Source organism: Anser brachyrhynchus (assembly GCF_964034855.1).
Source record: "Anser brachyrhynchus genome assembly, chromosome: 6".
Classification (NCBI taxonomy): domain Eukaryota; kingdom Metazoa; phylum Chordata; class Aves; order Anseriformes; family Anatidae; genus Anser; species Anser brachyrhynchus.
Genome location: NC_137700.1, coordinates 10,017,417 through 10,042,499, shown reverse-complemented (window position 1 = coordinate 10,042,499; position 25,083 = coordinate 10,017,417). Strand labels below are relative to the sequence as shown.

At 35.8% G+C, this 25,083-nt stretch overlaps 1 protein-coding gene and 1 long non-coding RNA gene across 19 annotated transcripts in view; one reads left to right on the top strand and one right to left on the bottom strand.

Annotated features, from left to right (window-relative positions):
- Positions 1–24,502, bottom strand: part of LOC308197591 — a 71,387-nt gene extending 46,885 nt beyond the window's left edge. Inside the window, exon 1 of the long non-coding RNA XR_013953134.1 lies at positions 1,867–24,502. This is a non-coding gene — a long non-coding RNA (uncharacterized lncRNA). The remainder of the gene's footprint in view (positions 1–1,866) is intronic.
- KCNMA1 (potassium calcium-activated channel subfamily M alpha 1) overlaps positions 1–25,083 on the top strand; it is a 470,622-nt gene that overhangs the window by 177,745 nt on the left and 267,794 nt on the right. The window lies entirely within an intron of this gene.

Genomic DNA, 25,083 nt, shown 5'->3' with positions numbered 1-25,083 from the left:
GTTGGAAACATGCCCCAAAAACCTTAATTGTGATTGCTTGGGAAAAGCTTTCAGTATCAAACAGTGTGACAAAAATGCAATGCAGTTAACTAAAGCTTTATTTTTCTTGTGTATAAACCATTACAAAGACTAAAGTCATTCCTTTTCTGTGGGTGATGATTCTGGGTACCCCAATTTTTCTTTACTCATCATAATCTCAGGGGCCTGATTTTCCAAGGACCCAAGTCTCCCAAGTAACAAACCTCATCTTTTCTTGCTCTGAAGAACAGAAGTAGCAAGTAGCAATATACATTAGATTTTTTTTTTGATTTTTTTTTTTTTTTAGATATTAGTGAGGCAGAGCACTAACAGCAGCCCACTTATAAATCTATTTTCTTAATGCAAAAATGTCATTTGAATGTTGGAATAATTTCTAAATCCATTTATGGTATTTGGATTGTGATACATCTACAAGAGCAAATTTACATCCATTTCCATGTTTATATTGCAGTGCAACTAATATCTAAGAATAATAAAAAGCAGAAAATAAAGATCAGGATACTAGAGACTAGATTCCAGGGATATTTATGCAGAATAGTCATTATCCTTCCTAACAGAACCAAGCTTGAAATTCACATTCAGAAAACAAACAATCTTCCTTTGATTTCTTTAGTTTCTTAGTCTGTAAAAACTAATAAAAACTAGGATCCTAATGAATCATCCCTTGTATGACTGCAAAATATTCATTTATCCAAGAATCTCAAATGAACTGTTAGGGTAGATTACTAAAAAATTGTGTGGCATTCTTTTTTATGTATGAATAATGTGATGCTCAAAGGATATGATTCAAGTTATTCCGTTATATTTGGATGACTTTTTGTATTTGATTCATATGAATCTGAAGGGCATCCTAACTTTCTATTTCTGCTGGGCTCAGGTAAGAAGACGTAATGAATGGATGTAAAATCATATGTCTGAATGCCAGACTCATGGAAATATTAATTTCCATGTCAGCTTCTCTTCCTGTCTGGTGTACCTGAGCCAAATTAAATTGGCAAGTGGATTTTGCAAAGTCTAGAGATGTGCCACAAGCAGCATTATTTTTTTCTGGGTCAAAATGGCTTTGTTTGCTGTACTGAATATATAGCTTTCTTTGTACAATGCATTTTAATCTGATTTTCATGAAATCAGTAAGCTTCTGATAAGCAGAAGAACATACTAAGTATAAATGTGCCACTAAGTGTAGGGAGGATTGGTCAGTGGTTTCACTGATGTTGAGGAGGAAGAGACTACTCATTTTTGCTTGTCTGTTTTTCAGTAAGTAGGAATTACTCAGTCCGATAGCGATAGCACTAATTTTAACCAGAAAGCATAACATAGGGGTGATTGCATTGCTATTTAGCTTCTCTTGGATTTGATGGAAAGGCATGAGGGTGGAGGGTGTTTCAAATGACTGACAAATTAAAGACGTGCATCTGAAACTGAAATAAGCACATGGAGACTCCAAGTGTGAACATGGAGAAACATTTACTATGGAAGATGCAAAAGAAGTTGACAGGGCTCCTTTCACAGGGCAATCTTTGCTTCTTGGTTTGACAGCAATGTCCCCGGGCTCCCACTGAGACAGCAAAAAATCCCAATATAGTAAGCTCTGTCAATTTAAATACGGCATCAGGATGTTTTGCATCCTTTTGCCACATCCAGACATAGCAGCTGACATCATGCATTTCATTATATAGGTCTGATGTTCTGTGCAAGATGTGCAAAGAGACACTTGACATTCAAAATTCATGAATAAGTCTGGTCTCCTTGTTTTGTTCTGCACATGGATATTAGGGACATTTTATTTCAATTTGTGACAAAGAGGAAATATTCACAGATATGTACCTTGACTCACAGTGCTGTATTGACAAGGATCTTCAGTGATGTATGTAATTATGTACATATCTGATGTCAGGAAAATACGTGTAGACATCACTTTATTTTGCATCCTTTTTCTTCCTTGTTAAGTGAATGTAATCCTAGAAAAGAATATGAGATTGACAGCCAAGAAGACTGAAAGCCTCAAATCAGAATACAAATATAATAAGGCAGTGTATTCTGCTCTGGAACTGCTCCCAACCAGTTCCGGCAAATTTTCATGATTTGTGAGGCCTGAGGAAGCTAGGGAAAAGGTTGACTACTAAAACTTTATTGGGAAGTAGATGCAGGTGGGCAGCTTGTTCTACCAGAAAACTTTCATATATCAGTCTTAAGAATTAAGTGAAAAGTTCAAAGGGGCTTCATTTACAGTATCAGTTTCATAAAGTTCTCCGTATAATCTTGTTTTGTATGTCCCTTAGCTTTCTTAACTGGTCATTTGGAACAGCTAGTGTCTTTAAATACCGTTTTCCTGGATCAATTCACTTTTGTATTAACTGCATATTCCAAACCCTTGAGCATTTCTTCTTGAGGACTAGGCTTCCTTCTTTCTTATTTTTTGTTCTCGCTCTCTCTCTCTCTCTCTCTTTCTCTCACATGCACTTTTGTATACTGTTTTTTTCAGTGACCACATATGGACAGACCAGGTGGTTGCTAGAGGCAATGAGGTGTTTATTGGGCTTTTTATTGTGTGAGTGATTTTTAGGCTGTGCTAGACAAAAAGATTTCAGATTGCCTTGAGTCTTAAAAATCCTTGAGCTTGTAATAGTGGTGTTACCACCTTTGGCAAAGCCAGTTTACTCATAAGTATTAGAAGAAAAAACAATAGCAACAACAAAAACCTACTAAGAACTTTTAAGTATTTAAACATGAAACTGTGAATTAGGCAGTGCTTCGTTTCACCTGTATTTGTTTATAGCCATCTTGTTGAAATACTGAGATTCTTTCTTCTCCAAGTATATGATTAGCATTTTCAGCTCTCCCTCAGTTTCTATTCAGATTCTGCTAATGTCATTTTCCAGACAGGATCAATCAAGCACTTTCTGTAGAACTTCCAGTTTGGGGACCCGAACAGCTATAGTTTGTCTCAGATAAGGAGCCAAAAATGATCTCACTGGTGCTAGTTGACTAAGCCAAGATGTGGCACTAACTGGAATTTACTTAAAAATAAATATGTATACGCGTGAATATTTCTGTTCACGCGTGTATATTTATGTGGCATCACATAAATATGTGGTATCACACGTGTTATATTTATGTGGCATCACAGTAGAGCAGGACTAAGGGGGAGAGAGAAAAGAAGGAAAAAGAAACCATTTTAAGAACCTTTGTCAGTTTAGGGCCTGATCCAAAACTAAATGACATCAGTGGAAAGATTTCTATTTAGCTCATTGGGCTCTAGGTCAAGTCTTTCATTTTGAAATGTAAACAGTGTGTGAGCCAATTCAGGTATTGCATGGTGCAGGGAGAAACTTTTGGGGAGGGAGGATTGTACTTTATCCAGGTTGGATGAGGTCATCGTCAGCCTGGTCTAGTGGGCGGCATCCCTGCCCATGGCAGGGAGGTTGGAACTAGATGAGCTTTAAGGTCCTTTCCAACCCGAGCCATTCTGTGATTCTATGATACATTATGCTGTATTTATTAGCTTTTTAAGCTTTTGCTGTGTTTTAAATATATTGTCCGACTGTGTCTTGGAAATCCCAGGGCAGATAAGAATACAATAATGGGTGGTACAGAGACTGCATTGATGAAGAAATTTTGGGAGGAAGTAGGAATTTCATATAACTTAGTCTTTCAAAACAAAGTATGATAAGACAAATGAGCACTCAAAAAATAAAAAATAAAAAAATTATGTTTCTGGCAACTATGTCATTGTCAATGGTGCGAGTCCTGGTTGTATAGCAAAGAAATATGAAAAGAGAAGGATTGTATGCCAGTCAGGATTTTACCTTGCTTTTTCCTCTCACAAATATACCCACATATATGGTATGATATGATTGTGAAAATGATTGGCAATAGCTTCTAGACTACTAAAACCACTAAAAAGAGAGACAAATCAAAATAATTTAATGTGTTTAAAGTTGTATGTTTATCATTAAGGGACCTTTATAATATGTATTTTAGATGAAGATGATACAAACTTTAATGGTTAAAATTAGTTCTGTGTGATTCTATAACAATATTGCATATACGAAGGTTGTCTGTAATGGAGACTTACTAAATGACAGAAGTAACTACAATGAACAGTGATGCATTTAAAAAAAAAATCTAGGCATATGTGCCTGCTTCCTGGAGCTTATATATAATACATGGATGTTCAGTTATTGTAAGAAGTAGGCATTTGAAATAGAATTACAGGTCAGGAATACTCTTGCAAGTGCTAAGAGTATTACTAATTAAGGTGGATTTATTTATTTATTTTTTTCAATATTCATTCTTGTTTCACATTTTAAATAGAGTTTGAACTTTTAGTATTCGTATGTGAATACAACATTTGCCAGCAAGTTTCTATGAGTTAACTAAGATTTAAACAGCATTTAGTGAAAATTCCTTCCATCTGTGGCCCTAGTTAAGCTCAGGTTATTATTTTTTTAATGTGACAATACATGTAAGTAATAACAGTAATTTAGTAGTCAGAATGAAATGCAGGAAGCCTGGACCCAACATATTTTTCTGAATCAAGTACAGCACATATACTGTTGGTTCACTGCTGTCTGTAGCTCCATAAGGGAATACCACCAAACTACTAGTAACATAGTAATCTGTCTTTCTTGCTCTCTTCCCTAACAGTAATTTCAATCGAAATGTAAAAACACTAAACATAAAAATAATTGTTAAATAAATAATAATTAGCAGTGAAAAGGGTCCCAAACTGATCTTGGTTAGACTGGATAAAAGTTACCTTAAAAAAATACAAAGGAATTTTTAAAGCACAATGTACAGCAACCAAAATAGATTTTAATTTACCTCAGCCAGTTGGGCATACTCTAAAATAAAACTTGTTTTCCTCACAAATTTTAATATAGATACAATATCAAAAGTTTCTGTTTAATAAACAAACCAAAAACAATCAAAAAATAAGTAAAAGCAGCAGTATTTTCTACTTCTATTTCACTTATAAAGATTGCCTTGGGAAGGAAATATTTAAATTCCTCCATTATGCTTTTACTTTTCTCCTAAAATTCTTGAATATCTCAGTTTTTCTTCAATAGAATTTTCCTATAAGTGAAAATATATCCACATATGCTCAGAGAATCTCCAAATGTACGAAAATGCAACTGTGTAACATTTTAATTTAGCTTTTGGGTTATAGGGCAGGAATTTGAAAGCAGCAATAGCTATTATACCCAAAACCAAAAATAACGTACAAAGATGCTCTCCAAGTTAATTTATAATAGCAGGTGTGATTCAAAAGATGCCTGAGTCATATTAGGGCAACCTGTTCTTGTTTGCCTTGAGGAATCTCTGTGAAATGCAATGTTAGGCACAGTATCAAGACACATTTCTGCAGCTATTTCAATTTATTTAAGTAGGATGCTAAACCAAAATGTCCACATCTGTGCTGTTCAATAACATTGGCACTAAAGAATAAAATAAAATGCTGACCAAAGGCACACTTGGTATGGAGATTACTGTTCTAGTTTACAAGTTCAGGCATGACTTCCTGGTTAGCATTGCCTTTCAAGATGAGTTGTTTTTGCTGTAAATTAATGTGATAAATTGACATATTAATTTGATTTTGATTAATTTGATGATTTGATACCAATCAAATGGTATTGCGACCACTACATCAGTGGTCACTGATGGTTATTGATGTAATGACTGCATCTAATTTTTTGTTTGTTCCCTTGATTCCAAACGAAATGTAGTATGAAATAACTCTCATATATTTCTATAGATTTACAGTTTAAGAATGCCAAAGATGAAGTCGCCTTCCTCTCTAGTTTTCCCCACAAATTTTCATCTGGCATTGACGTTGCTCTGAACAGAACTCCCAGTTCCTTTCCTCTGTCTAATTAACTGTAAGCTGTGGGACCTCAATGTGCAACTGATCAGCTTTTCTACATACAGTCTGTGTGCTGTTATTAATTCAAAGTAATATTTCGTTATTATACATTGTGCTATTAATGGATCTAGTGAAACATGGTTCCTATGGTGCATCCTTACTACTCTCCTAACTGCCACATCCTCAGACCCTCCCTGGTTCTCTTTTGACCTAAAACTATACTTACCTTATGTCAATGAAACTTTCCCAGCAGTTACCTCCTTCCATACACTTAGTGCTATCCTGTCTCATCCCTCTTTACCCCACGTCTTAAAATCCTTCTGAAATCTGTTTCATTCAGTTGTGTGACCTATCAGGAAGACCATAGATGACAAATGCTTTGGTTGTTTGAACTTAGGTGTGTGCTAATGACCTAGTTAGTCACTGTCTGTTGCCCTATGGATAAAAGTGGATAAAGGCTCAGCTGTCTGTGCTGTTTACTCAGAGGGAGCACTAATAGGATTGCCACACTCTCTTCAGACACCGGTTATTAAGAAAATGCAAGATGTTACTAAATTTAAGATCTTAATTGCTTTGTCAAAATTGGTTGGATATATAATAACATTTTTCTTTTTCCTGGTTCAAAACATTGAGCAGGGCCATCAACTTGAATATGTATCCTGTTTCCTCACAGTAGAAAATCTCCCATTAGTTTCTCTTGTTTAACTGTATTCACTGCTTCATGTTTTTTTCTGGTCCCAGCTTCATTCTGTTGAAATTGAAAAGCCAAATTTTGCCAAGTACAAAATAAATAATCTGTGTAAACTTCGGGTGGGCAGAGGCAATAGATGGCAATATACTACTGTTCTAGTATATTTCGAAGTATGTGTATAACTTTTTTTTTTTTTCATGTGGCTTTGACACGATTTAGAACTATTTCACTGTTACTGTTTTAGATAGGTTCAGATATTTAAGTATTGTTGTGTTTCACACAGTTCTATTACAAAGTAGCCTGAACAGGAAGATTCTTTGTTATTTTCTGTTCTTTCTTGCTGCTACATTAGCCACTAGAAATTCTCATTGCACTTCATTCTCCTCATTAATCAGGCTGGTGTCTGATACCTTGCAGTTGTTTCTTCTATGTAGTCGTGTCAGTGTTGACAAATCACCTTATGAATGTTACAGCAGATGTGCTGAATGGACTGTAATGAGCCTAGATTCACCAGGGAAAGGAAGCCTTTACAATGGGGTGGTGGTGTTAAGGTAGCATTTCATCACAAATATGTAGTGAAGTGAAAGATACCTTGACACAAATCAAAGTCCTGTGTAAGCTAATAGCAGGAATGTTATAGGGAGAAAATACACTCCACCCCCCCCCCCCCCCCCCCCCCGCCCTGTATATACAGTAGTGGTTTATGCTTTGAACCTTTTGCAGAAGACACTGCATAAGCATACCATAAAAATCAGTCCTTTATCTGCAGAGCTTATTATCTCTAATTGCAGTTACAAAGATTAGAAGAGTTAATAGGATACCATCAAAAAGAATCTTTTTTTTCCTTTCAGTCTAGATATTGAGATTTTAGAAAATCCTATTGATGTCTGTGAAGTAACTGAATAGCTTTCAAGTAAACAGAATTATCTACTGAAAAAATCTGTTTTCATCCACACTCCACAGCAATTAATTTTCTATCCACAAAACTAGTTATCTGTTACCTATGCTTCCCTTGGAATGGCTTTTTGTATAACTCTTTTAACATATTTGCAGCATTGGGAGCACCACACTTTTGCTAACAGATTGCATTTTGTTTGGCTATAATTCTTTTAATAAGCCATGTGCTTGACCTCTATGTATCTGTTAATCATCAACAGGTACAGAGAAAGAAGGTAAATTACACAATACAATGCTAATGAATTTAACATTTTTGTGCTGAAATAAAATAATATTACAAAATATATAACAACTTTTAATATTCTAATGTGGAGTAGATTATAAAAATGATGTCCTAAGGTTTTTGCTGACTGCTTGTAACACAACTAGAGACGATCACATTTTCTTATTAACTAATGTTAAAATAGCTCTGCATTTCTGTTCTCTCATTGCCTCCAAAAATTGAATGTGTCAGTTCATCTATCTTTATTGGCCTCTAATAATCTCTCTACATTGCCTTACATGTCAGTCTTAAATCATCTTTTAGAGTAGAGAAATGTATTCACCTTTCAAGACCTGATCTTTTAGGGTATACGAAAGATGGATTGTTGTTTTCATCTCAGAATGTTTTACTGAAGGCTTTACTTAAATACTTATTTGTGGAAAGGCCATCCACAGAAGTGTTGCAAATATGACAACTTTATCATGTGTCTTTTTTAAAGTCACAAAAAAAAAAAAAAAAATTAAAGATTTGGGCAGAATCTCAGGGCCAAGACTAAAACATGATTTTAAAATAATTTCCTCCAGAAAATAACTACAAAGAACACTGAATTCAATTTTAAAAGAAAGTCATATTGTACATGATGCCTGCCTGACAAGTTTTGTACATTCAGGAAGACTAATATTATTATTTTTTTTAATTTATTTTTGTTTTTTCCATAAAGTTGTAGTGGGTTTATGTGGCAAGGTTTTGGTAGCAGGGTGCCATAGGGGTGGCTTCTGTGAGAAGAATCTAGAAGCTGCCCCATGTTAGCTAAGGGCCCCGCTGCTGACCACAGCTGAGCCAATAAGTGATGTTGATTTCTGCCTCTGTGAGAGCATATTTAAGACAGGGAAAAAAAAAAAACACTGTGCCACACAGCAGCTGGGAGAGTGAGAGGAGTGAGGAACAGCCTTGCAGGTGCCAAGGTCAGTGAAGAAGGAGGGGGAGAAGTGCTCCAGGCGCAGGAGCAGAAGTCCCCGGCGGCCTGTGGCGAGGACCATGGTGAAGCAGGCTGTCCCCCTGCAGCCCATGGAGTACCACGGTGGAGCAGGGTTCCATGCTGCAGCCCATGGAGGAGACCACGGTGGAGCAGGTGGGCCTGCACCGACGGAGGCTGCGGCCTGTGGAAGACCCCTGCCGGAGCAGATTCCAGGCCGGACCTGTAGCCCGTGGAGAGGAGCCCACGCAGGAGCAGGTGACCTGGCAGGAGCTGCTGCCCGTGGGGGATCCAGGTTGGAGCAGTTTGCTCCTGAGGGATGGACCCCGTGGTACGGACCCATATCTGGAGCAGTTCTTGAAGAGCTGCTGCCTGCGGGCAGCCCACGCCGGATCAGTTCTGCAAGGCCTGCATCCCGTGGGAGGGACCCCACAGCACAGGGGACGAGAGTGACCGAGAAGGAGCGGCGGAGAAGAAGCGCTATAGACTGACCATAACCCCCGTTCCCCCATGCCACTCGGGGGGAGGAGGTGGAAGAGGGTGGATGAGGGGGGAAGGTGCTTTTGGTTTCTTTCCTTTGTTTCTCGCTTCTCTAGCTTGTTAGTAATAGGCAGTAAATCTTACTATCTCCCTATGCTGAGTCTGTTTTGCCCGTCACGACAATAACTGCGCGAGCTCCTCGTCCTTATCTCAACCCTTGAGCCCTTTTCATCGTATTTTCTCCCCGTTCCTCTTTGAGGAGGGGGAGTGAGAGAGCGGTTGTGGTGGAGCTTGGCTGCCTACCTGAGTAAAACCACCACAAAAGTACATTTTTTAAATGAGTACATTTTGTAATGCTGACCATGTCACATGATTGTGTAATAAACTCATAGGCTAGCTCATGGCATTTTGAGAATTATATATGCAACAATTCAAAGGTAAAAGGAGGTAGAAAACAAATAAAGAATATCTTTGCCTGAAGGGGCACAGAAGGTTCTGAAGAGGATGATTAATGGCTTTGTACTGTTCAAAATTCAGGTATGTTTTTTTAAGACTTCTTTAAAAGTATTTTTTGTTTCTCCTAAGTACTTACTATGGTCAGTTTTACTCGCTGAATTCTCAGTTTATTGCAGTGAAGGAGCTATGTTATTTCTGTATTCACTCACATTAAAGAGAACAAGATAGGTTCAGAAGGAAAACCAAAATCTTCCCTGCCTTCCATGTCAACGACAGATTGCTTGCCTGTACAACATCCAGTAAGATGTAACTGATAGAAAGGTTTCTAAATAATGTTTTATGTATGCATGAGTTTCACTTGGCTTCCCGAGTTACTAAGCTCCTAGAAGTCCAGCTGAAATCAGTCAAGTTTCTCAGCATCTTAGGCATAGTCTGTAGGCTGTTTCTTGTGGTTGTACTGGTCTTTTTCCTGCTCTGTGGTTCTCTTGCAATGTCAGCCTGTCCTTGGGAATGGGAATAGACAAAGTTTATTTAAAAAAAACATTGGTTAAAAAAAGAATAATCTTTAGGCCTAACCATCATAACTATTTTAAAGGTTAGAACTGTACCTGTTAATCAAACCAAGAAAAGTCTTCAATGATATACTGTATAGATAGGAAGGAACAAATACCTTCATACCCGTAATTTACCTGATCAAAGCAGTTGGAAACTGCAGGTATGACTCTCCAGAGTTTTTTGCTTTTAGATTTGGAGTTGGGCTGTGGATTATGAAGCTTATCTCAGTTATTTTACCTGTTTTCCACCTTTTACTTCTAACTTTGATTTCATCTGTTTCACCTCAGTCGCTACTGTCAGGGGGCAAAAAGGCAGCTGCTGTGTGGAGCACAGCTGGGAGCTGGCTGCCAAGGGTGGCAGGGTGCACTCACTGAGCAGTGCCCTAACAAGAATAGCAGAGTAGGTTCAACAGCTGTAATCAGGTCAACCAAGAGTTCAGGTAGCCAGTCAAGCTATGAAACAGGTCTGAGGTAAAGCCGGGAAAAGGCAAGTCTGCTGGTCAGGATCAGAGTTTGGATCCATGAGGTACAAAGCAAGGTACAGGCTCAGCTGCAGTGGAGTTCATGCAAAGCTGGTACAATAAGACCACAGGAGGGTATGTGTGTTCAATATGAAAAGAACCATAGGGAACGCAGTAAACATTTAACTAAAATTTTGCTGCCCTTAACTTAATAGGCCAATCTTGTCTTGTTAGACCTAGAGTCTAACCCATGAGTAGAGATACTGCAGGCCACAATGAAATTAAGACTGATTTTTCGCTCTACTAGAAGACAATGGTGCCTCCCCTTGCTTAGGGAAAAAAAAAAAAAAAAGGCAAATAAGCAAAGCCCCCAAATTAATTTTCTTAATTTGATGGAATCAGATTATAAAAGTAGGCATTACTTTAGTTTTCTTTTCCCTCAAGCCTATTAAAATAATTGGTGCTTTTTACTTAATGAATATGTTTCAAAGCAACCATCATTCTGAAATTAATTATATGAGTTTTCTGTTTCACTGAAGACTAACTATGATTGTCTGAGCCTGCACAAAAATGGAGAGATGAAGGAGTTGTGTGTAATATTCGGCTGCTAATACAACATGGTGCCATGTTTTTTTCCACTCCCATTCCTGAAGGAGGGCTGAGAGTCATCTGCCATTTATAATGATTGGTTGAGACAACTCTCACACAAAATGGTTTTTTGTTTGTTTGCCTTTTTTTAAAATGTCAAGTCTATAGATGATTTTTTTTTAATTTTTACCTGTTACAGAACTAAGCAAAATCTTAATTACTAGAATCCATAAAATATTAACAAACACATTTATTATACAAAAAAAAAACAACCACAAACAAACAAAAAAAACACAAGATTTTTCCTAGTAATATTTGAAATTCAGACAGTTTATAGCAGTATTGGCAGGAAGTCCACCTGACATACAAGGAAACAAACATGCTGACCGTGTTATGTGTATGTGCAATATACTGAGCACATTTTTGCTTTGAACACCTTTATATTGTAGTATCCCTGGAGTCCCAAGAAGACAAATGATTAGTTGTAGAACTGCTTGCTATGTAAATGTTAGGATATGCTGGTAATTTATCAAAATGTAGTAAGAGCATTTCTTTTTTGTAGTAAGAGATCCCTAAAGGTTTGGACTCTAAAGGCCCAAAGCACTACAGTGGAAGTAGGCAGAGTGTAACTGGTGTTAATGGTGGTGCTTCTGCTAATGCCAGCTCTGAATTTGGCACATAGACTCCCATTTAGGTAGGTGATTAACCAGGACCGTGGGACTGTTGTAGAAGCTTTTACAAGCTGAGAAATTTTTTCTTAATCATATAAAGGTGTGTGAAGTTAGACAGAACTTGAGTTAGAAAAGTCTGTTGGATGCTTATACATTCTTCTTTTTATATGTATGAAAATATCATCTGAAATATTTTCTATGATCTTTTAATATACAGATAGTAACTCTGATATTTAACAAGGTGAATTTGCTTAATTTCTGTGTCTGTTTATTCTAGCTTACTTTATTGTGATAGTGCCCTTCTCCATGCTGTATAAATATAATAAACAATATACCCACGAGAGCAGTTACAAATTGTCTCAGCTCTGCTCACCACTCTGCCATTCCTTAGTTCTTGCTGTGATGGCCTTGATTTCTATGTAGAGTGGACAGAGAAGGGAAGGGAATTTACAGTCAGTCATGTTCTAGGTCTCTGCATTCTGCATCTCTGTGCTTAAATGACCACAGTATTTCCTAAGCAACTAAGTTTATTGTTTTAGATAGACTATTCTTTTAGCTCCTACCACTGTTGCTCTGTCTCCTTACTCTGTATCCTCCAAGGACTAGTGTTGGAAGTATGAACTAGAGTGTAATTGTTGGGAAGTTAGAACTGGGAGTGGAAAGAAATAGACCATTGAAGAAATGTTGATGCATTTGTCTTCAGCAAAATGTGAAATGTTGACTTCTTTTTTATATATATATATATATATATATATATATATATAAAATCCTATATTTATAAAATAAGAGTTTACAAGCTCTGAGTTTTGTCAGCTTTTATTTCTCTAAGCTATTATTTCATATTGTCTGCAGTATGAAGCAAATAACACTGTATTAATTCAGCTTTCCAGAGTAAATGACAATGATAATTAAGCAAATCAAAGCTTAGATTTTGGATCACAGTTCTGCAACAAATGATGATGCTAGGGAAGCCTGGAATGCTCCATACCTGATTATAGTTGACAAATTTACAAGTATTTTCAATGCTATAACCTCTATAATATAAAGGAGAATGTCTGTCTAATATTGATAAATAATAAAAGGTTTAACTTAGTCTATATATAAATTGTCATGTCCTCAGCAGGCTTGCATAAAAAAATTATTTCCAAAGTGATATCGGTGTGGTAGTAGCTTTTCTTTATGTAATACAATTTGAGAAACTGTAGCCTGGCTTAAAGCTTAATAATTTATCATAAACTATGTTTTCCGTTTCCTCCATATCTTATCAGTGTTTTGCATTATAATTGATTTATACTAGTGCCCAATTTAACTCAGTACATGTCCAAGTATTTCTTTCTTTTCTGTACCTTTCCATGACAAATTAACTTGGTTTGAAACAAGATGATTATGCTACTTCTCTTCTGTGTGCATTTCCAGCAGAAGATTGATGCTCTAAAATGATGCAATTAATCCATGGGAAAAATACATGTGGTATTTTCCCCAATTTGCTGGGGGGGGGGGGGGGGGGGAGGAACAGAATGCAAACTTATTAGTTATATATTAATTTTGCATTTAAAATAATTTTCTGTTTTCTTTAGGTCAGTTTTATACAGGCCATCCTCAAACCTCCAAATAAAACACAACGTTTGGAAACTGAACAGAAATCTAATAATATGGAGATGAGGCAATTGCTTTGCTATGCGTGGTCTTTAGCGGTGCTGCATCCTGAAGCACAAGTCCTGTAGCAATCAGTATGTTGAATAGCAAGCACTGAATAGGACCAGTGAGTGTAATTAAGTTTCATTATCAATGATGAAGTTACATATGCATTAAGGGGGAATACAGTCCTGAGTGTGTTTGTCTGGCTTTCCACTCAATGGAATGGAGCATTGCAAAGTTTCATCCTACAGGTCTCTATGGCACTTACTGAATGAAATCAAATATGTTGAGCCACATAGTTTGAAGAAAACTGAGAGGAGAGCTGTTTTCCTTGTACAGTTACCTTTCCTAGGTGAATGTGACATTTGTATTAGATGAAGGTCATAGTTTGGTATGAAATGTGACTACTTGACTAATCCTCTGCAGGTAATGCTTTTAACTGTAGCTGTTTAAGGACTTGCCTAATCTCAGGATATTTAGGTCAAGGTCTGTTTATAAGAACTTCATCAAACACTTTAGGGCCTCTATCTGAAAAGACTGTTTAAAATTAAGGAGCTTTACATTTGTAGTTGTACGTACTACTGGAAAACATGATTTTAAGGGAACATTACAATGAGAAGCAGTATCATACATTTTGGAAATATTGAATGATCCGCATTTCCAACATTAACTTGAAAGGGATGCAATAAAATACTTCAAAACAAACAAAGTGACAATGGCAAAATAAACACTTCAACCATTATATTTTTGTTGTAATTTGTAGTTCATCTGTATGGCAGTGAATTGAACTTGCTATATTTTTTTCCAGCTATTCTACTTGCACCTTACTGATGGTTCTCTTGGTCTGAAGATTCAAATTTATGTTGTATGTTGTTTTCATTAACTTTTTAATTTAAATAATTCTATTCTTTTTAAATTTTTAGAATTCCTTTTCTAACCATATTGTGTAAAAATAAGAACATTCTATTCTGCAGCTAAGTGACTATATAAGTTGGTTATATTTATCATACCATATCTTTTTTATTTTGCAATTACTTTTGGTAATGTCATAGATCTGATTTAAGAGACTCAGACCGTGGCTGCATAATAATATAACCTTTAGTTTACTCTCTAGGTTAATTTGACCATTATGAATTACTCATAACACTTCAGTTAGAGACTCCCCAACATATGATTTTAACATGTATCTTAGAGAACTTTGGAACATTTTTGGATGAATGTCATCTTTACAGTGGTGAACTGCTAGGAAATTATTTATTGAATGTGTCTACCGAACTTGAATGAAACTAACATGGAACTTATGTTTTTCCTACTATTTATAAATAAAATCTGTAACAGATTCTGAAACCATTTGATGAAGTTTTTTTTTTTTTTGCAACATTACATATAACCTGTACAAAACTAAAGAGTGCCATAATGAATAATTCAGTGAAAGACTAAAGACTTGCTGAAACAAAGGATTGTGCAGTGAGAGCTGAGATTGTGTTCTTATTGCTAATATAAAACATAATTTTTACTTGATGGTACTTTTCACTTATTTATTGGTTCTTTCCCTGGTACACCTTTACTATGGAAGAAATTATGAAGTCTATAGCATTTGCCAGATCTCCTCCTTATGTTCAACTTAATAACCAAGTAACTGTTCTACTTTCCCCTTTTGTGTTCAACAAAAAGTAACCCAAGTCATTTTTTTCTTTTTTCTTTGTTATCTGAATAACAAAACCATACATCTTATTTCAAAGACATTATCAATTCACACTATTTTCAGTAAATCAAGTAGCTGTTGGGGATCCATTTTTTTAAATTTTATTTTGCAATTTATTAGGATTATTAAATAGTTGTATGTAGTCAATCAGTCTGTATTTTACTTCAAGCAGTCTGAAATCTAGTATTGCTTTTCACTTGTTTTACAGCCATTATACATTGCTTAGTTAGCTTCCAACCTGTATTCTATATTAAACATCTAAATTGAGACTTAGGACTATCTATTTTAGGTTTCTTTTGTCTTTTCTAGCCATGTAAAAAGTATTTTTTTTTTATGTTTTGGTAATGACAAAACAATCCTTAAAAAAATAATCTGTAATTAGTGCAGCTTTCATGAATCTCAGAAATAGAATCAAAGAACTGTTCATTGGAAATGACTTCTGGAGGTCATCTAGTTCAGCGTCCTGCTTGAAGCTGAATAGTTGCTAACATGAGATTAGGTCAGCTGTGGTTTTATTTAACTGAGTCTTGAAAGCTTCCAAGAACGGAGATTTCATAAGCTCTGTGGGCAAACTGCTCCAGTGTAGCACTGTCCTCTTAAGGAAATTTTTTCTTAATGACTGTCAGTAGATATGTTAAGATGGTGAAATTGTTTGTAGTAAACAAAGTTTCAGTTTATTACAAGTATACACAATACAGTAAGTGGCTAATCACTTGTGTCATTATTCTTTTATGCAATCTGATTCTCTTCATGTAAACGTCTTATCATAAAATCATGAATAGATGGGAATTCCAATACTCACTAATGCCTGCTTAACCCTTCAATGTGTTCAAAGTGAAATTATCAGACTCTAGAAAGCTAAGACACTTCATTATTCTTAAATATTTTTTTCTCATTTGTTTTACTATATTATGGATGAATGAATTGTTTGAATTCACTTAAATGTTGTGAGTATTGAAATCTGACTCAGCGATTAATGGTTTAAAATTCTCTTGGCAGAAGTTGAAGTGTGGGTTGGAGGCAGAGAAAGAAAAAAACATAGGGTGAGTGGAAAAAAAGCCACAGGAAGAAAGAGCCGGGAAGGAAAGAGAGATGCCAGTTAAAGTGAACACAGAATAAACATTGTATTGTCCATAGAGACCTACTTTTCAAGAGAGAGATTTCAGTTCCCGTCTTCATATTTAGCTACTCAAAAGTTTTAGTAAAGGAGAATTTAGTATTTATGCTCAAAGTAGATGAGATGAGGAATGTGTATTGATTCATTAAGGAAAACATTCATTCAGGAAAACATTTTACTGTTACTGCTGAGCAACTCTTACATTCTAACTTGTTTATTATCAACTATTATCAACTAAATTCAGCTTTGTCTTAGTGAAAGGTTGTAAACCTCTTTGTTAATCCCATTAGCTAGCTAATCTCTTAGTTAAGAACAACATGGTCTGATTATTGTTCTGATTATGTCCTTCTTTGTGCTATGGAGCATTAGATAGTATTAAAAAAATAATAAACTTTTTTTTGCTTCCTAAACTCAATGTAAATGTTACATGATGAATTTTCATGGCATTCCAGTGAGATGAATAACTCAGAGGGAGAAACAGATGAGTTGGGAAATGGAAGAAACAACATGAATGGGAAGCCATGACTGACTGACTCAAAACTGTATGTCATCAACTGTGTTATCATTTCTGGAATCTAAATTGTTCTCTTTCTGCTCCTGAACTCATTAAGGAATAAAGTTCAGGAATCACTGAATCAGAATCTCCACCACTCCCCCTTAAAAGCAGTAAAATGGATTACCAAAAAAAATTTAAATTGCAGTCAAAGTAATGTCAATCAAGCAAGTCCTGAAAATATGATAGTGAGTTTATTTATGTCCTGGCAGCCATTTTTTTCCACAGAAAGATGAAAAAAATCCTTTCTTCAATACGACAGGAATGCTGGAGGCAATTGGGAGATTAGAACTGGGGCTTTGGAAGACACAGTCCTGTTACAGTGCTTAGAGGTATGAAAATGTATCAGGGCTGGCTAATGCAAAGTTTTAAATAGACTGCAGCATCTTTGTTTTTCTAAACCAGTCTTATTTCTTACTGTCACATCTATATGTTAGTGTTGGGTAATGACCCATTTCTAATGTTTTGGGGTGACAAAAATGTACAACTTTGCAGTGAACATCAATGTAGAATATTCATGTAGGTTGAGTAGTTTATTTTTGTGGAGTGCATGCATGTGTGGATAGAAAAAAATACACATAAACACTTATCCATTCAAGTATTACATAGTATCTTCAAATTAATTCTGTTCCAGTAAGAAATTTGGTTTGCTAAGTAGTATTTAAAAAGATGAAAGGTGGCAGTTGTCAGCAGGAGAGTGGTGCTCTTGCTTGCTTTTAATCTACCCTTTAAACTTGCTGTGAGACATTGCCATTATTCAGTTTCGATAACGCTGAAAGAATGTTATATTACTGTTACACATCCATTTGAACAGCATAGATGCTGTTTTCATGGCAGGATGTATCAGAACTATTCTTCAGAATATATCTGGTAGTACTGGGGTGCCAAATTTATTTTTATGAAAATCAGATAGAGTACTTCCAGTGATAGAGGGCAGATGGAATTTAAGATGTTTTAGATGCCTGACTATTTATTTAGTTTCTTGGGAAATTTTTGTTTGTGCTGTGCACTATGCTGCAATGGGGCTGCTGCCATCTAAACTATTTTAAGTAGAGCAGCTAGCTGAGTGAGATTGGCTTGGATATGGCCACATGGCAACAGAGGCATAGTTACAGGATTTAGGCTACTTACATATCCAGAAAACGGACATGTCCTCAGTTTTATTAACTAGGATCTCATTTTGCACAGGCTGATATCAGAGCCCACATGAAATAAACTTCTGTTCACTATTAATTAACAATAAAAAAAAAGAGTTATACTAATATGGTAGTTGTCTTTGCCAGTAATTTCAGACTAGTCAAAGAAACACTTGCCTGATTCGGAAAAGCAGTCGAAAATGATGTGACACACAGATGATGCCAGAGTTTTTGTGTTCTCCAGTTGGCAGGTTGAAATATCAGGGAGCTTGGGGAGTTTTTGACAAGCTTCAAGGAGGTTATGTTGACAACCTCACTTACCTGGACTTATTAAAGCAGTTGGAACTCTGTACCGAAACAGAAAAAAACAGTTTGCATTTAGTGATGTTCTTATACACTGTGCACTGTAAAAGAAACTGAAATATTTCCTTACTGCCTTATAGTCAATTAAACCAGATTTAAAAATAAACAAACAACAAAAACAAACAAACGAAAAACACCAGATGTCCAGGTAAAATTTTCATTATAGAAAATGTTATTTCCCATTACTCCTAAAACAGTTAGTTTTTCCCTGCTCTAAATAGAATATCGCATCCTGTCACCATGCCAATTTGCCATTGTTACATTTTCAGATTCAAAGGACATTGTTGCTGTCTGTCAAGAGACAATAGAGATCAAGACTTTTCAGAGCAGGATATCTACTTAAATGGAAGGGAATGCCTCATTGATACCTAGTTGAAGTTTTGTTCATGCTAAAGCTAATCAATTACTTATTTTGTGTGAGGGACTTTTCAGAACTATTCTTGCAAGTGCCCAAATATTAGCATGTGCTACTTACCAGGCTTTATTGACAATAAACTTCCCCCAAGGCTTCTGTGAAGACTGAGAGTCCTACACAAAATGATGTATCTATCCTTGAAGGAGTAGAGCACATGATGAACAGTTTGGTTAAAATTCAAGAATACTGCTTTGTCTCCTAACTCTTTAGTTAACTTGGGCTTTAATACCTTTCAAAAACAAGAATTTGTCCATCAAAGTCCACAACCTATTTCTCCTTCCCTCCTTCCCTCCTTCCCTCCACCACCTTAATTTAAAGAGTTTGCTTTGTATCTTGACTATGTTCAATAAAATAATTCTTGTCCTGCAGTATTTTGAATGACAATGGAATGCTGAGTTCCTATAGGTTCAGCCCTGCAGAGACTGAGGCTGAGTAGTACTTAAGTCATTTGTATCAGGATGAAGTAGAAGAGATGGTGCTGATATTGCTAAAGGCCTCTGTTGAATAGTCTGTCAACAGTTGACTTTTTGAGGAGGGGAATTTCTCTTACTGTTTTGAGATCAGGATATACTGATGGCAAACCACATGTTTTGGGGGTGTGTCGAAGTAACTGTGTTCAAACCTCAAACTCTAATATGACGTCCTACCTCAGATTAACTAGGATGATTGCACTTTTCAACCCCACTTATTAGTCATTACATTCCTTTTAGCTTGTTTGTTTCCTTGGGCTATTGCTTTTGTCACTAATTATGCTGACAATCTGCAGTGAAGTTTTACTGGGAAATATTACAGGAGAAGACAAGGTAGCAGTTCATCTGAGCAGGTCAGGTTTTGGGACAGCTAATGAGCGATGAAAAGAAGGAAATCTGGCAGCTCGGACTGCCAAATTTCAATATAATTTGATAATCCTTACTTGCAGCTTTATTTGAAGGGAACATCTCATTCCCTTATAGACACTTTTCTCTCTCAGACTGCTAGTGGACTCAGCTACTTTCCTTATCCTCTTATTGTACATCTCTACCTCCTTAAGTGAGGATTCAGGGCTACTCTTCCCCCCAAAGTACGTATGGATTTCCTTCCTTACTATGTTACTGTGTGTGTATATGTTCAGATCCTGTTTTCCTAACTGGGTTCCTCCTAGCTCCACGGAGCACAGCAAGGCGGATTTGGTGTAGCCATGCATATGCTTTAGAAATCTACCACTTCTCAGTTCAGGACTAGTAACTACCTGCATGCAATTGCTGATCCGTGGCTCAGATAGGTATACAAATAATTACTGTGGATAAGAGTTCTTTCCCGTGTGGAAGCTCTTTTGTGAGAGGCAGGAAAAGCACATTTGCCACAAGTGGTTATGGCCAGTTATCAGTCAGTAAGGAAGCAAGGGGCCAGATAAGATTCCTCCAGGCTGACAGTCAGATGTTGTCCCTAGTGTTAACTCAAGAGGCCAGGCACACACATTTAAAATAATCTGTGTATGTGTATGTGGAACACAAACCTTTCTGACTTCAAAGTCTGGACTTCTTTTATGAAGAGAAGAAAATGTTTGTGCCAAAAAGGTGGGAGAGTAGAAGGCAATAAAAGAAAGGTAAACAGAATCTGTCAGGAAAAATATTACTGGAAGTGCTGGTAGATGATGGGCTGCCCCTTCTTTCCAGGTCATGGAGTGTAATTTGAGATGACAAGACAGTTGCTAAAAGTAAATTATGTTGGTATGGGGTAAAATTCTGTGGATATTTTTACTTTTTAAAGTTTTATAAAGGCTTAGAAGATATTTGCCAGTGTGTGCTTAAGTTGAATACTGCTTGTCAGAGACATGACATAAGAATAGAAATGCTGTTGGCCGTTCAGTCAAAATTCAAGTTGAGTCTCTCAGAGGAACTGGAACTTCAATGTTATTCCAAACATCACAAAAACAAACAAAATGAGTTTCTCTTTGCCAGCTATATGGAGTTCATAAAAAGGCATACACTGAAGCAGAATGTAGATGTGGTTTCATTCACATCATGGAAAGTGATCCTCTCCATGCATTATACATTAATTGCCTTGTTATGCTGTGACACCATATTGGAGCTGAGAACAATGAGCCAAACCTGATAATGTACTTTCCATTTTGTTACTTATTCACAAGATTCTTTGGAAGGTTTATTTATACACACACACACACACACACCCTCATCCCGCCACCCCCAACAGCACTTTCCAGTGCTTGCTTTGGGAACAAAGCAGTAAACACTTAAAAATGTGAATTTTAATGAGCACCTTTGCAGAGTGGAAACTCACTGAGGAAGTTAGTTGTTGCTAGTTAGTAAATCAGAAAGCCCTTGAGAGGAAGATGCATTTCCAGATGGATAATACTTTAGCCGTAAAAAGCAGCTGCATTTCAAAACAAAGTAGAGGCTGTAAAAGAATAATTAGGCTGATGGAAATAGATAATGGGCCAGGTTATTTTTGTGACATCTAACAATGTGTTGCAATTAAAGTTTCATTTGCTACTATTTTAAATTTTGCACAAAGCAATAAATAATTTAATTTTCTTATTAAATAACCTTTATCTGTTTGAATACAATCATTTCTGAATCAATTTTGAGCATTTTTGAAATGCTCAAAATAATACTTTCTTTTCTACTCAAAATGCTACAGAAAAATATACACAAGATTTCACAACTGAAAAAATGTGTGTTCTTGAGGAAAAAAGGGATGAAAACAGTTTATCCAACTGATTAATGTCAAAGAACAGTATTTTGTGCTGTAAGATTTACCTTTAACCATGCTTTAAGTATGCTTTCTGAACTGAATGATGCCATGAAGTCTGCTTGTCTCTATTCTTAAGTGAGAAAAATAACATAAATATTAATAATTTTTCAAGTTTTTTAAATGTTGAAATACTGTATTTGTTGCTGCCTATTTTTGTGCACCACTGATAGTATTTTTCAGTATTTGGGGGTTAATCTTTAAGAACTGAGCAAGTGTCCCATTTTGATACTGCTGAACATGGAAAATTTCTATCATCTTCAGCATCCAAACGTACAAGATTTTGTCTGTTCTGCATTTATTATTGTTGAATCTCTCAGCTTTACAGGCCTCTCCAAATTATTCTACTTCCAAGTAATCATACAAAACTGACAATGAAGGCATACAATATAATTGAACCAAAAAAAGCAGAAAAAGTTTTGATTAACAAGTTCACTTTTGGTTGATTGGTAATGAATGAAAAGTTGCTTCCTTATGGTGAAGAAAAATATACATAGGTGTATTATGTTGCAACTAAAGGAGCTCTCAAGTTTACACCTGCTGCACCTTTATTGCAGTGACGTTAAAAAGCTGACTAATGTGTGCTGCTATGCTGTTTATCATTAAAGCTTGAAGCTGTCATACCACTGAAAAAGGATAATGAAGCTGGATGAGAGTAAGTTGATGGTTCAAACTGGAGTTTGTTTTGGTACAGGAAAAAAGATAATCCAGATTCTCTCAAATTCATTGTTATTTGAAGTGGAAATTGATGTTTGAAGTGAGTTTTGGCTGAACATATAAGATGCAGAATGAATTCAAAATAAGCACAAAACTAATCTTTTTTTTTTTTTTTTTTTTTTTTTTTAATGTGCCTACTTTTTAAGAAATAACTTCAGTTCTCACACAGCTAAAGTGAATTGTGGTCTTCCAGCAGGAAGTTCAAATGTAATAAGTCACAGACTCAAGATGCATCTCGTTGCACAAAGACCAGCAGAGAACTACCTGGATCTTTAACAAAGTGCCAGAACAGTTTTTAAAGTACAGTATTCATGCAAAAAGTTGTATGGCCTACATTTCAACTATGTCAGCCCACATGGTATGAAAGGAATAGTGTGATGAAAATGTGCATGCTATAAACAGAAAAATTTAAGAGGTGTGGGATTTTGAAGCTAAATAGAAGCTAATGTGGCTGGGCAAATTCCACTTGCTCTTGTTTAGCTCTGTCTGTGCGTTGCGTCTTGTCTTCGCCAGACACAGCCTACCTTATGTGCTGCAAAGAGGGCAGTGGATCTGAACTTGAGAGCAGTCTATGTATTTCCAATAGGGCCACCTGACTATGCAATTATAAATTTAGCCTCAAAGCCATGGAATTGTGATATTGTGCCTCTAGAACCTAAAATATTTAAACAGAATTGTTATTTGTGGAGAACTCAATAATGTGGTAGAGAGAGTTTTCTGCCTTGTGCTAGAGAAAGCCATCTGCTATTCAAATATAGGTAAGTCTTAGAGAATTCTGAGATCTATATACTGGAAGATTATCATCTCACAGAAATTGAGGTAAATGTAAGGGAATGGAAACGTTTATCCTGGTTTACAGTAATACCGATCATGAACTGTCATCTCTAGTCAGAGCTTGGAAATCTGCAAAGTCCCATGACTTCTTGTCTGTCAGAGCCTCCTTTAAAGCATTATTTCAAATTCTCCTTTGATTTCTGCGTCACAGATAAGCAACTTGAGTTGCTTTAGTGGAAGACAAGCATTTTTGTCCATTAAAATGTTTTCTATAATTGTAAAAAAGATGAAAGTGTGTTTTTTATCAGCCTGCTAGAGGCAGTGTTTTGAGGACACGAACAAATGCAAAGTAAGCAAAACTAAGATTATAAAATCCTGATACTTTCAGGTTGTCAACATGAAAAAGCACTATTCCTATGCTGAAAACACTTTGTTTTGGCATCACAGAGTAATAATGATTTATCTCTCTGTTGTTATTATTATTATTTTTACTATGAAAAAGGATAGCAATGCACTTATTTAATGTACATCCTTCTTCTCTAGTTTGTGCTTGCATCAGGGGACTATATTGATTTGGCCCCAGTGTTTAAAAGAGAAAACTCCTATAACTGAATGCTAAAGACTCCTAAAGACTGGATTTTCAGAAGTGCTTGGATACAAACATTGCCAAGCGTTTTTTAGCGTCAAGATTATTTGAAATGGGGGATGATTCACATGAAAATCTGCCCACCTTTTTAAAAAGCCTAAATTGAGTTAGTTACTAACCTTAAATATCTGGCCTGATAGCACTACAGAGAGAGTTTGGTCATTCTAATTTACCTTTCTATTCCTCCAGGACTGCTAACTATTATATATATATATTTAAATACAGCTTATGCTTTATTAAATATACTTTCTAGATAAAAATATACTTAATATTTTGAGGAATTAAACAAAAACAACCCCAAATATAAAAAGTATGATTTCTATGTAAACTTTGGTATTTCTGGAGGACATGTGAGTTATTGTATGGTATACCTTGAATTTGTTTGGTCATTGAAGGAATACTTTTTCTAGTTAGATCTCAGTTGTGCTGTTGCTAGTCACATTACTACTCCCACATGTTCTTTGACTCTTTGATGCAACTTTGATGCATACTAAAGTATTAGGACTGAAAGCTCTCGGATTACCGATACCACATATGCCTATATGACTTTCAGACTGAAGTTGCTTTTGATGGGACTAGCACTGCTCTGTCAGATTCTGTGTGCAGATCAATAGAACTCATTGTTTATCTGGCAGTCAGCCTCTATTGCCTTTTGTTTATCTTTATACCAATTTATTTACTTTATTTATAATGCCATTTATTTAGCACTAGAAAACTTCATGTGATTGCACTTGGAATAAAAAAATGGAACAAAGGGAATAGTAAAGCTTTTTATTATATTTGCTTTGTAACTAGTGGAAAATAATGAACATTTCTACTGGTATGTTGTGACTAGAATAACAAATTATTTAAAAATTCATTATACTTGGTCTTAAGTAAGGTTGTTGTGTTATGAACTTGCACCTTTTTGTATTGAGTTATGAAGTTTCTCTAAATTTAATTAGAATAAATTCTAAATTTCTAAAAGAAATATCCTAAACTCCACTACAATTTTTTCCTCTGTGTATTTTCAGAATTCATAGTTTTTCACTTTTGGAAAATTGAAATATTTAGTCGCTAAAGAGGGGACATACTGAGTAGGATGAGATTCTGGTGTATTTGAAATTTAGTTACTAATATTAATGAATACATATTAGCCTTGTGAGATAAAGAAAATGAATGTGATCTAGTGATGTAAGGCTTTATCATCATTCACCTCAATTTCCTGGCTAGAAATTGTTATTACTTGCTGTATTATTATTATTATTATTTTTTCCAGAAACTTTTGTAGTGTCAAAAAGGGAGCTAATTGGTGATGCAGGACCTATGCTGTTGATATCCTATGAAG